Genomic DNA, 15,876 nt, shown 5'->3' on the forward strand with positions numbered 1-15,876 from the left:
TTTTTCCCAATCACTCCAAAGAAAGTATTAGTGATGGTCACTAATGACCATCCATTGTCCAAACCCAAGGGATAATTTTCAGGCATTGTACTTGAATTCCTTGGCATTGTACATTTCGCCACTCTTCATCACTTCTTCCTTGAAACGTTTAGTTTGTCTTCTGTGAAATCACACTCTTCCTGTTCTCTTTCTACCTCCTGTTCCTTTTTTTGTGTATTTTGGAGACTCATTTAAAACTTGATGCTCCCCAGAATTCCATCACGGGTCCCTCTCTCTTCTCCATCTGTACACTTATCCTTATCATCTCTTCTTTGTTCAAGGCCTCAAATAGTACTTCTGCCTGCTGCCATCCTAACCTTTGAGCCTAAACTGAGCTTTGTCCACAAGTGTCAGTCTGAACTCATCATGTGGCTCCACAAACTCTCTTATCCTCTGTGCTCCCTTTTTGGCAAATGGCACCACCCAGTTGCACAAATAAAAAACATGGAGTCCTCCTAGGATTTTTCTCTCTTCCTTATTTCCCACATTCATTGATCTTCAAGCCCTGCCAACTCTATTTATTAAATGCGTCTTCAAGTATTCATTTCGGGCTTTTCCACGTCTTATCTAGATTCCATCATAGCCTCACTGCACTTCTCCCTTTAGTTTCATCTCTTCCGGTACAACCTCCCCAATGCCATCAAAATAAAGGTCTAATACACAAATCAGTAACTCCAGATAAAACCCAAACCTAAGGCTTTAGGTAATCTGGCTCCTGCCTGCCTTCCCAGTCTTACCTTCTCTGAACTCCACAGGCATCCTGAGATCTGGCCACACTCAACAACTGCAGTTTTGTAAACATGTCATAATGCTCTTTTCCCACACCTTCCCATTATTTTCCCTCTCCCTCTTTTCTTCTCAGCATTGCTAATTATTACTTCTTCTTGGAAAACATCTCAGTTTCACTTCTATCAAGGTTTATCAGGGCCTCCCTGGCGGTCCAGTGGTTAAGACTCTGTGCTTCCAGTGCAGGGGGCGCAGGTTGGATGCCTGGTGGGGGAAATAAGATCCCACATGCCGTGCGGCGCAGCCAAAAAAAAAAAAAAAAAAGATTTATCTTATCTGAACTTTTAATAAAATTGCCGAGAATTGAAATAAGTGAGCTTCCCTTGGGGATCCGTAGATCTTTGTCTCTCTTATTACATTTATAATACCAGGCCTCTTGTTCACCTGTTCTGAAACTAAACCCAAATCAGATTTACAAATAGGCAAGGGATTACCAAAGTGAATGTATTAAGTAAAAGCTAGTGGAAAGCCCACGAAGTGAATTTTAAAGAATAGCTGAATACAGTGGCTTAACCAATGTCCTCAGGAGTCTGTGTATTTTTTCCATCTTTCTCTTTATTTTTCCCTATATTGGCCTTATTCTCAGACAGGCTGTCACTACATGGTAGCAAAGAAGGCTGTCAGCTTTTTTTCTTGAAATTTCTGTCAAAAATCCTAGGATAAAAAAAAAAAGAAATCCTAGGATGGTTTCTCATTGACCTAACTGTGGCCACATGTCTGTTTTACTGAATAATTGCTTTGGTTAGGACAATGAGATAACTTGACGGGCCAGGCCTAGGCCACAGGCCCACCGTAGGTGCTGGGGTAGTGGGTAGGGTCATAAACTGTGAATGGGAGAAATGATTCCTCCAAATAGATGCTGGACATAGAAGGGTACATATGTCTACTGCAACCCTTCTCATACTATAATAATACAGTGTGTTTGTCTGCCTACTCACCGATTTGTGAGCCCTTTCAGGGTAGGTATAGATTATATTTTAACATATGTAACCCAAACACAAAGTATACCACATATCAGTGTTCTTGTGAGAACTTCATGAAATAATGTACTTAAAGCCTTTAAAGTATTCAGCCATAAAAAAGAATGAAATCTTGTCATTTGCGACAACATGGATGGAAGTTTAGGGCATTATGCTAAGGGAAACAAGTAAGAGAGAAAGATAAATACCATAGATCTCACTTATACATAGAATCTATAAAACAAAGTAAACAACAACAAATAACAAAACAAAACAAAATAAAAGCCAAGCTCATAGCTATGTACAGAGAGCAAACTGGTAGATGTCAGAGGTGGGGGAGTGGACAAAATGGGTGAAGGGGGTCAAAAGCTACAAACTTCCAGTTATAAAATAAATAAGACACCAGAATGTAATGTACAGCATGGTGACTATGGGTAACAATATTGTATTTTGTATACTTGAAAGTTGGTAAGAGAATAAATATTTTTTTATACTTTTTTTTATTCTTTTCCATTATGGTTTATCATAGGATATTGAATATAGTTCCCTGTGTGTAGGACCTTGTTGTCTATCCATCCTAGATATATACTAGTTTGCATCTGCTAATCCCAACTCCCAACCCTTCCCTCCCCCACCTGCCCTCCCTCTTGGCAACCACAAGCCTGTTCTCCATGAGACTCTTTCTGTTTCATAGATAGGTTCATTTGTGTCATATTTTAGATTCCACATATAAGTGATATCACGGTATTTGTCTTTCTCTTTCTGACTTATTTCAGTTAGTATGATAATCTCTAGTTGTATCCATGCTGCTGCAAATGGCATTATTTTTTTATGGCTGAGTAATATTCCATTGTATATATGTACCACATCTTCTTTTATCCATTCATCTGCCAATGGACATTTAGGTTGCTTCCATGTCTTGGCTATTGTGAATAGTGCTGCTATGAACATAGGGGTGCATGTATCTTTTTTTCAAATTAATTAATTTATTTATTTGGCTGCATCAGGTCTTAGCTGTGGCACTCGGGATCTTTGTTGCGTCATGCGGGATCTTTCATTGCAGCACACAGGCTGTTTGTTGCAACACCTGGGCTTCTCTCTAGTTGTGGAACGCGGGCTCCAGAGTGCATGGACTCAGTAGTTGCAGTGCCTTGGGCTCTCTAGTTGTGGCACAAGGGCTTTAGATCTAGCTCGCAGGCTTAGTTGCCCTACGGTATGTGGGATCTTAGTTCCCCAACCAGGGATCAAACCTGCCTCCCCTGCAATGGAAGGTGGATTCTTAACCACTGGACCACCAGGGAAGTCCCACTAAGAGAATAAATATTAAAAGTCCTCATCACAAGAAAAAAAATTGTAACTATATATGGTAATAGATATTGACCAGACTTATCGTGGTGATCATTTTGCAGTATATACAAATATCCAATCATTATTTTGTACACCTGAATCATATATATTGTTGTATACCAATTATATCTCAATAAAGCATTTATCACAAAGTCAGATATATAATAATAAATATTAGCTATCATTATTGGTATGATTTCATATACAGAGTGAAGAAGGTAGTATGAAATAAGCTTTATTTGTACAGTCAATATACTGAAAAGGCTCATATGCACGATTTTCTTTTTTTCTTTTTTGGCCACACCTCGTGGCTTGCAGGGTCTTAGTTCCCTGACCAGGGATTGAATCTGGGCCCACAGCAGTGCAAGCTCAGAGTCCTAACCACTGGACGGCCATGGAATTCCCATCATATGCATGATTGTCATAAGAGAAAACAGTTTCACCTTCAAGTAACAGAAGAGCCATCTACAAGTGAATTAAACTTAAGAGATTTATTATCTCACATAGCAGGGAGTCTAGAAACCACATGGCTATAAAGAGATGGTTAAATCTGTGGCTAAAAGAAATCACCAAAAATCCAGAGTATTTACATCTTTCAGTTTTGTCATGCTCAGAGGGTAAGCTAATTCTTTTCGTGGTGACAAGAGACTGTTGAAGCTCCTAGCAGTACATCCTCACATACAAGTGAACTAAAGGCAGAAAAAAGGAATACCTCTTCCCATGGTTCTCTTTTTAAGAACAAAGAGTTTTCTCAGAATCCTCCCTGTCCCCAGCCAATTACTACTATATATCTTTGGTCAGAATGGGGTCAGAGTGAGATCACTTTGATTCTCATAGATCAAGCAAGGCTTTTTCAAAGGAGGAGGATGTGCTTTCTAACACTGTTAGGACCCTGCCTATATGGAGGGGGTTGGGGATACAGCTATAGTGTTGGCAAAAAATGAAGTCTGCCACATGTTGTAGCATTTCCAAAGTAATATGTGCTCACTGTTGCAATTCAATACATCAACAGTGTCTACAGCAAAATTACTATTCTCCCCTTTTGTCCCCTGATTTTATCCCTTGATATACATACAGTTCACAGTTTGGGGGACTGGGTATGATTCTTATTTTCATTTGCTCCTACAAAAATAAGAGCATATTGGTGAGTTGGCTCCCCCAAATTGAAACATGCTATATATATTCTATGACATTTTCTTTCTAATTCATGCACATTCTTTCCATAGTATAGTGTGTCAGCTATTGACTTATTGCCTTTTAATTCCAAATCCACCCTTCTTTGCCCTGTTTTGTGATTCCGGAGCTGTTTTTTTAAACATTTCTCCTTTGACACCTGGCTCAGTTTTAGACTTTGTCAATAGAAGGTGCTGGAGGGGCACCACAAGGCCAGCAGGAGGAGGGGCTTCCCTTCCTGCATCCAGAGTGGTATTTTTGGCATGGCAGCCAGTTGATGGGCCTGGGAGAGGCCTAGTAGTTCTTGCATTATCAGCTCTGCTCATAGACACTCTGAGAAGTTTTTCTGCCACTCTGCAGGTCAGTCCTGTGGACCAGCTGTAGCTACACCCTCAGCAAGTTTCTTGCCACCAGCAGGCTGCATGTTCCTTTGGTAGCCACACCCTCTCCAGAGGTCTGAATCTCAGTCTTGGGCAAAGGGAGGAGAGGTCTTCTAGATTCTTACTTCCTTCCTTCTTCGAGATTCTTTAGCCCAAGGAATAGTAAATTCTTTCTGTATTTGCTACTTCTGTACTTAGACTTTTATTTCCCCCTTTTACTAGTTAACCACCTTTTACTGGTTAACAATTTTTCATATCAAATTTTCTCTGTTCAAATTACCATTGTGGTTTCTTTTGACTGGATTCTGTCCCAGTTCACTCAACATTTATGGTTTTGTTTGAGTGTCTTATTTTAAAATTCATTATTTAATAAATATTTATTGAGAATCTACTATGTGCATATTAGTTTAGTATTAGTTTGAACATATTAGTTTAAATACTAGGAATAACGTGGTGAACAAGACAAAATCCTTAATTCATGGAGTTTACAGTATAGTGCAGAGATTCAGGTGATAAAATTAAATAAATATAAAACTCAAGATAGTGATCAATACTATAAAGAGAATATGACTGTTTATGAGACTAGAGAGTAAAAATAAATCAGGGGATAGGAGACCGTGAGGGTAAGCATGATCAAGAAGGAATTCTCTGAGGAGGTGACATTTGAGCAGAGATCTGAATCATGGGAAGAAGCTGACAGTTTGAGGGACAGCAAACATACATTGCGGCTGGAGCATGGTGTAAAAAGAGTACAGTGGTAGTGTATGTGATCAGAAGCCAGCAGATAATGCAGAACCAATTAGGTAATGAAAAGTTTAAATGTTATTCTATGTATGATGGGAAGCCATTGGAATGTCTTAAACGCAGAAGAATAAAACAATCTACTTTATGTTTTAAAAAATGCCACTTTGGCTGCTGTATAAAGAATAAACTCACTGGAGTCAAGAATAGAGGTAGGTATACAAATTAGGAGGCTATAACAGTCATCCACAGAAAGATATTGTTGACTTGGGCTAAAATGGAGAACAAATGTAAGATAGAGCCTACAGATGTTGCTGATTGACTATTTGTGGAGAATGAGAAGAAGTGAAAAATCAGAGATAACTCCCAGGTTGGGGGCTGAGTAAACAGTTAATGTATGTGAAAATTTGTGGGCTTTACATCAGCAGTTCTCAACATTTTTGGTCTCAGGACCCTTTTTTACTTTTAAAAATTGAGTAATTTTTAAAATGTTTTCATGTATAGGGAATACATATATATTTATTATATTAAAATTAAAACAAAAATATTTAAAATACGTATTTATTAATTCTTTTAAAATAAAAATAATCCATGGCATGTTGGCATAAATAGCATTCCTTATGAAAAATACTATATTTTAAGTAAACTATTCTACATAACAGAAACTGTTTAGTGAGAAAAGAGGCATAGTTTTATATTTTTCAACTCTCAGTGTCTGGTTTAATAAAAGACAATTGTGAGGACTTCCCTGGTGGTTCAGTGGTTAAGACTCCGCACTTCCAATGCAGGGGGCAAGGGTTCAATCCCTCATTGGGGAACTAAGATCCCACATGCTGCACTGTGCGGCCAAAGAAAAAAAAATTTTATTCTTAAATCTGCTTTCTTATTCAATCTGCTGTGATATATTGTTTTAGTTACACCACATGAAAAAAACCCCACCTCACATAGATATGTAGTTAGAAAGGTGACGGTTGTTTTAATAGCCTTTTCAGATAATTACAAATATTCTTCTTTGACCTTACACTAAACCTTAAGAAGTGTTTCTTAAAGATGATCTGCAATGTGGACTCTGAAACCATATCAAAGAACTTTTCATGCTGTTATGTTAAAATCTACTGGTCTATTTGTACTTTGAATGAATCTTTTATCTATACATGATTTTGACTTCATGAATGCCCAGAAATCCCCAGAACACACTTTGAGAACAACGGGGTAACATAACAGTATTCATTAATTTAACACATATGTATTGAGTTGTTACCATAGATCAGCCACTGTTCTGTAAGCAAGAGATACAAAGAAATGATTTAACATGACCCTTTCCTTCTTACATAGTTTTGAGCACATTATCTTTGAGGGCTCTAGGCCCTATGACGATACCAACTGGGGGACAGTTTCTTTCCCAAACAGTATTTTGTAAGCCAAAAATTTCAATTCCAAACAATACTAGGGAGTACTTACTCTACAAAAAAAAATAAACAACAACAAAAATAACAACAAAAACCCTGGCACTTTCTCAGGGATGCAGGTAAATGTAAGGCAGTAAAACATGTTTATACACATACTTCCTGTATTGCTTTGTCATTTCCACCATCATGATAAAATACCCATATAGATTACTAACTCTAACCTCTTCACATGTTAAAGTCAGATGTCAACATCTTGCTTTCCAAAAACTGCAGAATCTCCTGTATCACCCTGAACGTTCTTTATTCTTCCAGATACAAATTCACTACAAATTACTACTTCATAAAGTGACTTCACGTCAACTCCTTGAACTCTGTTTACATTAATGAAGCCAGATGATGTGAGATTAGGGGAAATCCCATATACTTTCTGTAGTTGATGACTTCTTTAGTCGTGCCAATTTTTTTTTTTCTTACCTTAGTCAACAGTATGATATAATTACAATGTTCAACTACAGTACAGCTTCCTAATCTGGATATGAAGATGAATAGCTTAATCAGAAAAACAGAAAAGTTGGTTTCAGGCTATAATCCTTAAAATTTAGTCATGAAAATATGGATCAAACATTAATATTCAGAAGAGAAACTGCCTGATACTGGAGAGCAGGGATTATCTTTGTGATCATATTTGCAACTACTACCTTTTCTACTTTAATTAAAGCAGATGCTACAGTAACTTTTGTCAAGTTGAAAACAAGAGGGGAGTCCAAATATAAGGAAACAGCTTCATAGCTTTAATTGAAAAGTTTAGAGATAAAAACTTATCTAGCAAGAAATTACACTAAAGATGGAAATGACATGAAATTGCTAGTCTCATTAAAGGATAATCTTTAATAAACCTTTGAAAAATAATTTCAGTTCTTCCTATTTAAAATGAGAGAAGCAATACCTTCCAGCTCCAGCTGTTAAAGGACTGAGATATTGGATATAGAGCACCCAGTGCAGTTCTGGCACATCCTGGGACTTGACTAATGTTAATACCTTTCCTTTCCTTCTTTCTGAACCTCCTTTGCAAGGATAATCCTTGGAATAAACTATTCTTGATTGACTAGAACAAAATACTAAACATAACCATGCTATTAATGAATCTAAACTTTTTTGAAATGTTTTTCTCTATGTTTTTAAAAGCAGGAGTTTTGTAGCAGCATCTCTTTCCCCAGTGAATATTTACTGAGCATCTACTACATGCCAGGTGCTGCCAGGTCCTGGAGAGATGGCTTTGAACATGTCCAATACAGCTCATGAGGAAGACAAGCATCCATGAGGAAGACAAGCATCCACCAAATAATTATGCAAATAATTAATTATCATTATCCTTATTTCTTATTTTTTCTCCTTAATTCTTCTCACTGAGTAACATACAATATACTTGGCCTACTTACCTAGTTTATTGTCTGTCTTCCCCACTAGAATATCTGTTTTATTCCCTGTTGAGTCCATCAAGATTAGTACTTGACACACAATGGACAGTTAATGAATATTTGTTGAAAGAAATGTATGAATTATAATTTTAATAATCACTTTGAAAAAGTTAAGGATGCTATGTGAGCCTATAATGTGGAGGTTAACCTTGTGTTTCATATCAAGGATAAAAGAAAGAGGTTTCACTGTATATGAAAGAGGAATAAAAGGACTGGTCATATAGAGATATAAGAAGATAACTGATGTCTTCAGTTTGAGAAGCCATAAGAAACTTGCTTAAGTGCTGAAGTTGAGTTTAGAACACAGAGATTCAGGATGAGTGAAAAAGTTTATAACTTAGCACTGGTATGAAAAACTGAAAAGGAAAGGTATAAGTAACTCATTAAACATTCAGAGGAAGATATAAATTCTGTATGTTACTTTGAAAGGATCATACCCTCTAATGAAGCAAGTAGTGAAAGAAGAAGACAAGCCTATTTGACCATTATTTTAATTAAAAACTTATTTTTAACAGGCTAAACACATAGTTGAAGCAATTTCTTAAATATCTATCTTGGGGGAAAAGATGAACCCTTTGGCCCAAGGAAGTCAACGGTAAGCTGATAGCTCCCTAAGCTGTTTGTATAGCACCTGAGAGTCAATAGTCAATTTTTATAGGGCTGCACTTAAAACGGAAATTAATGCTAAACACACACATTACTATACCTAGTCTATGCGAATCTCAAGAAAAGTACACAAAGGAAACCCGGGACAAACAGGAATGTGTTACTTTCTCTAAAAGTTCTGAGGAAGTAATGTTCAAAAACACATCTGCCTCTTAATGTCCCCAAAGGGAAATTTTCACATGTAACAATCCACCCTGTTATTGAGAATTTTATTAAATACGAGGCTGTGTCTATATAATTAATCAAAATCTATATAAATTTTTGAAATGTGAGAAAGGCTCCCTTCTAATAAATTCATTTAGCTTAGAGCATTATTTATTGTATAATGCATCAAAGCTGATTCATCATTTAAGCCCTTATGGTAAATATAAAGGACAGAGTTCTATAATTTCAACATAAACACAGCATATTCTTTGTGTGGTCAAACTTGTCAAAGAAAAGGAGAGACTATTAATTCTTTTTATTTGTTTGCTTCTGTAAATAGGCTTTTGAGTCACATCAGAAGATCTTGGAAATTAACAAGATATGTGTCTGACACCATGGATGGATGGGACAAACAGAAACCTAGTTGACACCGAGGCTTATTCTTTGTGCAAATGATCAAACAAAAGTAAAAAGCTTGCATCTAACATTATGTGTATTTACTGTGAATGTAAAATTTTCTCTTCTTTTAGTCTAGACCAGAAAATTATTTACATGGAAGGAGAAACCATTTAACTTATACTTGGGCCATCCTCTGCAAGGTTATGAAAATAAGAATAATTAAAATAACATTAAATAACATTTACTGAACACTTATTACGTATCAGCATTTGTGCCGAGCCTCATATTATTATTATTGACTTTTCACAGAAATTCTTTGAAATGGGTAGAATTATCATAAGCCCACAATTTTTTATTTGGTCTTAATTAAAATTCATCAAAGAGCACAAATTTTAATAATATGAATTGTGTCAGACTGAGAAACTAGACTATGAAACTTAAAAATTAAAATTATAATGCACTGAACTAGCTGTGATAATCTTCTTGTATAAATACGGGTAAAAGCTAGAAGATATTTACATGACTGATACTTTGAAAACCTAAGAATATAAACATTTTAGCCAGTTTAGAGATGGAAGTTCTTTCTTATGAGATTACACTTATCTTTATTATCATAAAAATGAGTTGTTTATTCATATGAAATTCTTTTGAAAGTGTTAGTTATTAACTAACACTGAGACTATAAATACTTGTTTAATTTCTTGCCTCTTTTTTTGTTTGTTTGTTTGGCCACACTGCGCAGCTTGTGGGATCTTAGTTCCCCAACCAGGGATTGAATCTGGGCCCTCGGCAGTGAGAGTTCGGAGTCCTAACCACTGGACTGCCAGGGAATTCCCTTGTTTAATTTCTTGAAGAAAATTATGTTTACTCATGGTATTGAGCTTTCTGATATTTACCCTCCCAGCTATGATTTCTCTGATCTTACTATAATTAACTTGAAAAGCATAAAATCTGTCCAAGTTCTTTTGGAGTTTGGCAAAACTGTTTTCCTTTTTATCTCAATTAAGGTATAAGTAAAAATACATGGTGCTTATGGCAGAAATACTCTCAAACCACAATAAAGAATCTTGACTTCTTTTCAACATAACATTTAACATTTATTAAATCCTGAATTTATAAATGTTAAATTACTCACTTCGTTAGAAAAGGCTAAGAAAGGGAAAGCTGGTGTTTGTCCCAGGGCTGCTTTGCTCCTAAGCCCTGACTGGTATTAAAAACCACTGAACTGCCAGGGAAGTCTTGGAGAAAGATTCTTATTAAGTTTATTTGAAGTCCGGTAACCTGAAAACGAAATGGCAGTCAATAAAATTTTATACTGGGTACATATTCCATATATTTAATAAGTGCTGACGAAGTTTATTACAGCATTTGAAGTCATGATATATATGATTGCACCGAGTGATGCCTGTTTCATGCAATATCTAGTTTATAGGTTTGTAACTCCATGTAATAAATATAGCAATGGTTAATTTTAGAATTGAATGTTGAACATAGATTAAGGCAAAAATCAATGTCTACAAATTTTGCTTTGGAACGCTAACTCTTGAATGTAATAGAATTTATATCCTTTTTTAAAAAAAATACAGGGACTTCCCTGGCAGTCCAGTGGTTAAGATTCCGTGCTCCCAATGCAGGAGGTCTGGGTTCCGATCTCTGGTCCAGGAACTAAGATCCCGCATGCCGCACGGTGCGGCCAAAAAAAATCAATTAATTTCTAAGGGATTCAACTCTAGTGTGTTGGGGAAAGTGTCAAAGTATGAAATTGGAATAAGCAGGTGGATGTCATATTATTAAAGTCCTTTGCATGCCATATATATATTAGAAAACCAATGAAGTTCGAGAAACCCTCAAGATGGTGGAGGAGTAAGACGTGGAGATCATCTTCCTCTCCACAAATACATCAGAAATACATCTACATGTGGAACAACTCCTACAGAACACCTACTACTGAACGCTGTCAGAAGACCTCAGACCTCCCAAATGGCAAGAAACTCCCCACGTACCTGGGTAGGGCAAAAGAAAAAACAGACAAAACAATAGGGATGGGACCTGCACCTCGGGGAGGGAGCTGTGAAGGAAGAAAAGTTTCCACACACTAGGAAGCCCCTTCACTGACAGAGACTGGGGGGGGGGGGGGGGGGGGGGTGGAAGCTTCGGAGGAGAAGCACTGAGGAGAGCGCAGCAACACGGGTGCAGAGGGCAAAGTGGAGAGATTCGCACACAGAGGATCGGTGCCGACAAGCACTCACCAGCCCGAGAGGCTTGTCTGCTCAACCGCCGGGGTGGGTGGGGGCTGGGAGCGGAGGCTCGGGCTTCGGAGGTCGGATCCCAGGGAGAGGACTGGGGTTGGCTGCGTGATCACAGCCTTAAGGGGACTAGTGCACCACGGCTAGCCGGGAGGGAGTCCAGGAAAAGGTCTGGAGCTGCCGAAAAGGCAAGAGACCATTGTTTCAGGGTGCGCGAGGAGAGGGGATTCCGGTGACTACCTACGCGAGCTCCAGAGATGGGCACGAGCCGCGGCTATCAGCACAGACACCGGAGACGGGCATGAGACGCTAAAGCTGCTACTGCAGCCACAAAGAAGCCTGTGTGCAAGCACAGGTGACTATCCACACCTCCCATCCCGGGAGCCTGTGCAGCCCGCAACTGCCAGGGACCTGTGATCCAGGGACGACTTCCCGGGGAGAACACATGGTGCACCTCAGGCTGGTGCAACGTCATGACGGCCTCTGCCACCGCAGGCTCGCCCTGCATCCATACCCCTCCCTCCCGCCGGCCTGAGTGAGGCAGAGCCCCCAAAGCAGCTGCTCCTTTAACCCCATCCTGTCTGAGCGGGAACAGACACCCTCAGGCAACCTACACGCAGAGGCGGGTCCAAATCCAAAGCTGAACCCCGGGAGCTGTGGGAAGAAAGAGAAATAGAAATTTCTCCCAGCAGCCTCAGGAGCAGTGGACTAAATGTCCACAATCAACTTGATGTACCTGCATCTGTGAAATACTTGTATAGACAACAAATCATCCCAAAATTGTGTTAGACTTTGGGAGCAATGATATATATTTTTTTCCTTTTTCTTTTTTTGTGAGTGTATATGTGTATGCTTCTTTGTGTGATTTTGTCTGTACAGCTTTGCTTTTACCATTTGTCCAAGCGTTCTGTCTGTCCATTTTTTTTTTTTTGGTAGTATAGGTTTTAGCGCTTGTTATCATTGGTGGATTTGTTTTTTGGTATGGTTGCTCTTTCTTTCTTTTTAATTTTTTTTACTTTTAATAATAATGACTTTATTTCATATTTTTCTTTCTTTTTTTCTCCCTTTTATTCTGAGCCGTGTGGCTGACAGGGTCTTGGTGCCCCGGTCGGGTGTCAGGCCTGTGCCTCTGAGGTGGGAGAGCCTAGTTCAGGACACTGGTCCACCAGAGACCTCCCGGCTCCATATAATATCAAATGGGGAAAGCTCTCCCAGAGATCTCCATCTCAACGCTAAGACCCAGGTCCACTCAATGACCAGCAAGCTACAGTGCTGGACACCCTATGCCAAGCAACTAGCAAGACAGGAACACAACCCCATCCATTAGCACAGAGGCTGCCTAAAATCATAATAAGGTCACAGACACCCCAAAACACACTACTGGACGCGGTCCTGCCCACCAGAAAGACAAGATCCAGCCTCATCCACCAGAACACAGGCATTAGTCCCCTCCACCAAGAAGCCTACACAACCCACTGAACCAACCTTAGCCACTGGGGGCAGACACCAAAAACAACAGGAACTATGAACATGCAACCTGCAAAAAGGAGACCCCAAACACAGTAAGTTAAGCAAAATGAGAAGACAGAGAAAAACACAGCAGATGAAGGAGCAAGGTAAAAACCCACCAGACCAAACAAATGAAGAGGAAATAGGCAGTCTACCTGAAAAAGAATTCAGAGTAATGATAGTAAAGATGATCCAAAGTCTTGGAAATACAATAGAGAAAATACAAGAAATGTTTAACAAGGACCTAGAATAACTAAACAGCAAACAAACAATGATGAAAAACACAATAAATGAAATTAAAAATTCTCCAGAAGAAATCAATAGCAGAATAACTGAGGCAGAAGAACAGATAAGTGATCTGGAAGATAAAATAGAGGAAATAACTACTGCAGAGCAGAATAAAGAAAACAGAATGAAAATAAATGAGGACAGTCTCAAAGACTTCTGGAACATTAAATGCACCAGCATTCAATTATAGGGGTCCCAGAAGAAGAAAAGAAAAAGAAAGGAACTGAGAAAATATTTGAAGAGATTATAGTTGAAAACTTCCCTAATATGGGAAAGGAAATAGAGAATCAAGTTCAGGAAGTGCAGAGAGTCCCATACAGAATAAATCCAAGGAGAAACACACCAAGACATACATTAATCAACCTATCAAAAATGAAACACAAAGAATATTAAAAGCAGCAAGGGAAAAACAACAAATAACACACAAGGGAATCCCCATAAGGTTAACAGCTGATCTTTCAGCAGAAACTCTGCAAGTCAGAAGGGAGTGGCAGGACGTATCTAAACTGATGAAAGGGAAAACCTACAACCAACATTACTCTACCCAGGAAGGATCTCCTTCAGACTCGACCAAGAAATTAAAACCTTTACAGACAAGCAAACGTTAGGAGATTTCAGCACCACCAAACCAGCTCTACAACAAATGCTAAAGGAACTTCTCTAGGCAGGAAACACAAGAGAAGGAAAAGACCTACAATAATAAACCCAAAACAATTAAGAAAATGGTAATAGGAACATACATATCGATAATTACCTTAAATGTAAATGGATTAAATGCTCCAACCAAAAGACATAGATTGGCTGAATGGATACAAAAACAAGACCGGGAGACACAAGAAGGAGGAGATATGGGGATATATGTATAGGTATAGCTGATTCAATTTGTTATAAAGCAGAAACTACTACACCATTGTAAAGCAATTATACTCCAATAAAGATGTGAAAAAAAAAAAAAGAAAAGCAATGAAGAATTACAGTGTTGAAAAATCTTGGGCAGGGGACTGATTACAGTTTGCAAAGTAGAAAAAGTAGAAAGAAAATGATGAAAGCAATATGGTGTGGAAGTTGATTAGGAGTAATGGAGAGAAGGGTGGTTCTAGATTAATGGTATCACTAGACTAGAGGAAGCTAATAAATAAGGTATTTAGTAATGAGAACCTGAATTAAGGAACTGCTATCAGAAACAAGGCTGGAGCATATCTGGGAAATAATTAGATATATAAATATGTATTTTTTGTTAGAATCTACATACATAATTCCTTTTATTTTAAAAAAAACCTGCTAATTAGCTATACAACCTTTATCCTCTTTTCTTATTATACCCCTAGAGTCTTGCTTCCTCTCTGCCACTCCCCAATCGTTCTTTTTTGACATTCCTGGTTTCTAATTCTTCCCAGAATGTTAATACACTACTTAGCTACCATGATACAGGAATACTATACACTCTTTGAGAAGAGCCAAGTTTTGCTTGTTCGTCATCCAAACATCTGTCAATAGTCTCTGGTACATAGTAGGCACTCATTATATTTTTGTTGAATAAGTAAATAGATAGCTTCCCTTTGATGACATTTGGAAAGTCTACTGTATGTATCAGCTGAAGTTCTTTGTTGCTAAGTACAGAAACCATCTCTGAAGGGACAGTGAGGATGCAAGACTCTGGGGTAATAATAAGGAAAAAGGTAAAAGTCCCATGCTTGATTAATGGGTTTTTTTCTTTTTAATATTTATTTACTTGGCTGCGCCGGGTCTTATTTTCAACATGCAGGACCTTTGTTGCTGTGTGCAGGATCTTTGTTGCAGCATGTGGAATCTTTAGTTGCAGCATGTGGAATCTTTAGCTGCAACATGCGAACTCTTTAGTTGTGGCTTGTGGGATCTAGTTCCCCGACGAGGGATCAAACCCGGGCCCCCTACATTGGGAGTGCAGAGGTATAGCCACTGGACAACCAGGAAAGTCCCTAGCAGGTTTTTTAAACTAAGCAGTAGGAAAATACTGGAAGGCCAGTGGGAGGTTACGAAACCTAAAGAAAGGCTAAGGCAAACTCAGGAACCAAAGCAAATCTTTGAGGTCTAAAATGTAGGAAATATACAAACTTTCTGGGTTAGAGCATTAAAGCATCATTAATGGAATGAATAAAGTTCAATACTTTGTCACCTTGTTCAAGATCAAATTACAAGGTAATAGCATCTAATTGGCAGAATTTGTGTGAAATGCCTAACCATAATTAAGGCTAAAAATCTAAAAATCTGGACACCTAGGATGCAGCCTAGACAGAGTGAAGTCTCAACAAACAGTTGTTCAATGTTCAAAA

This window comes from Monodon monoceros, unplaced genomic scaffold (assembly GCF_005190385.1).
Source record: "Monodon monoceros isolate NGI ecotype Baffin Bay Population unplaced genomic scaffold, NGI_Narwhal_1 Super_Scaffold_18, whole genome shotgun sequence".
NCBI lineage: Eukaryota > Metazoa > Chordata > Mammalia > Artiodactyla > Monodontidae > Monodon > Monodon monoceros.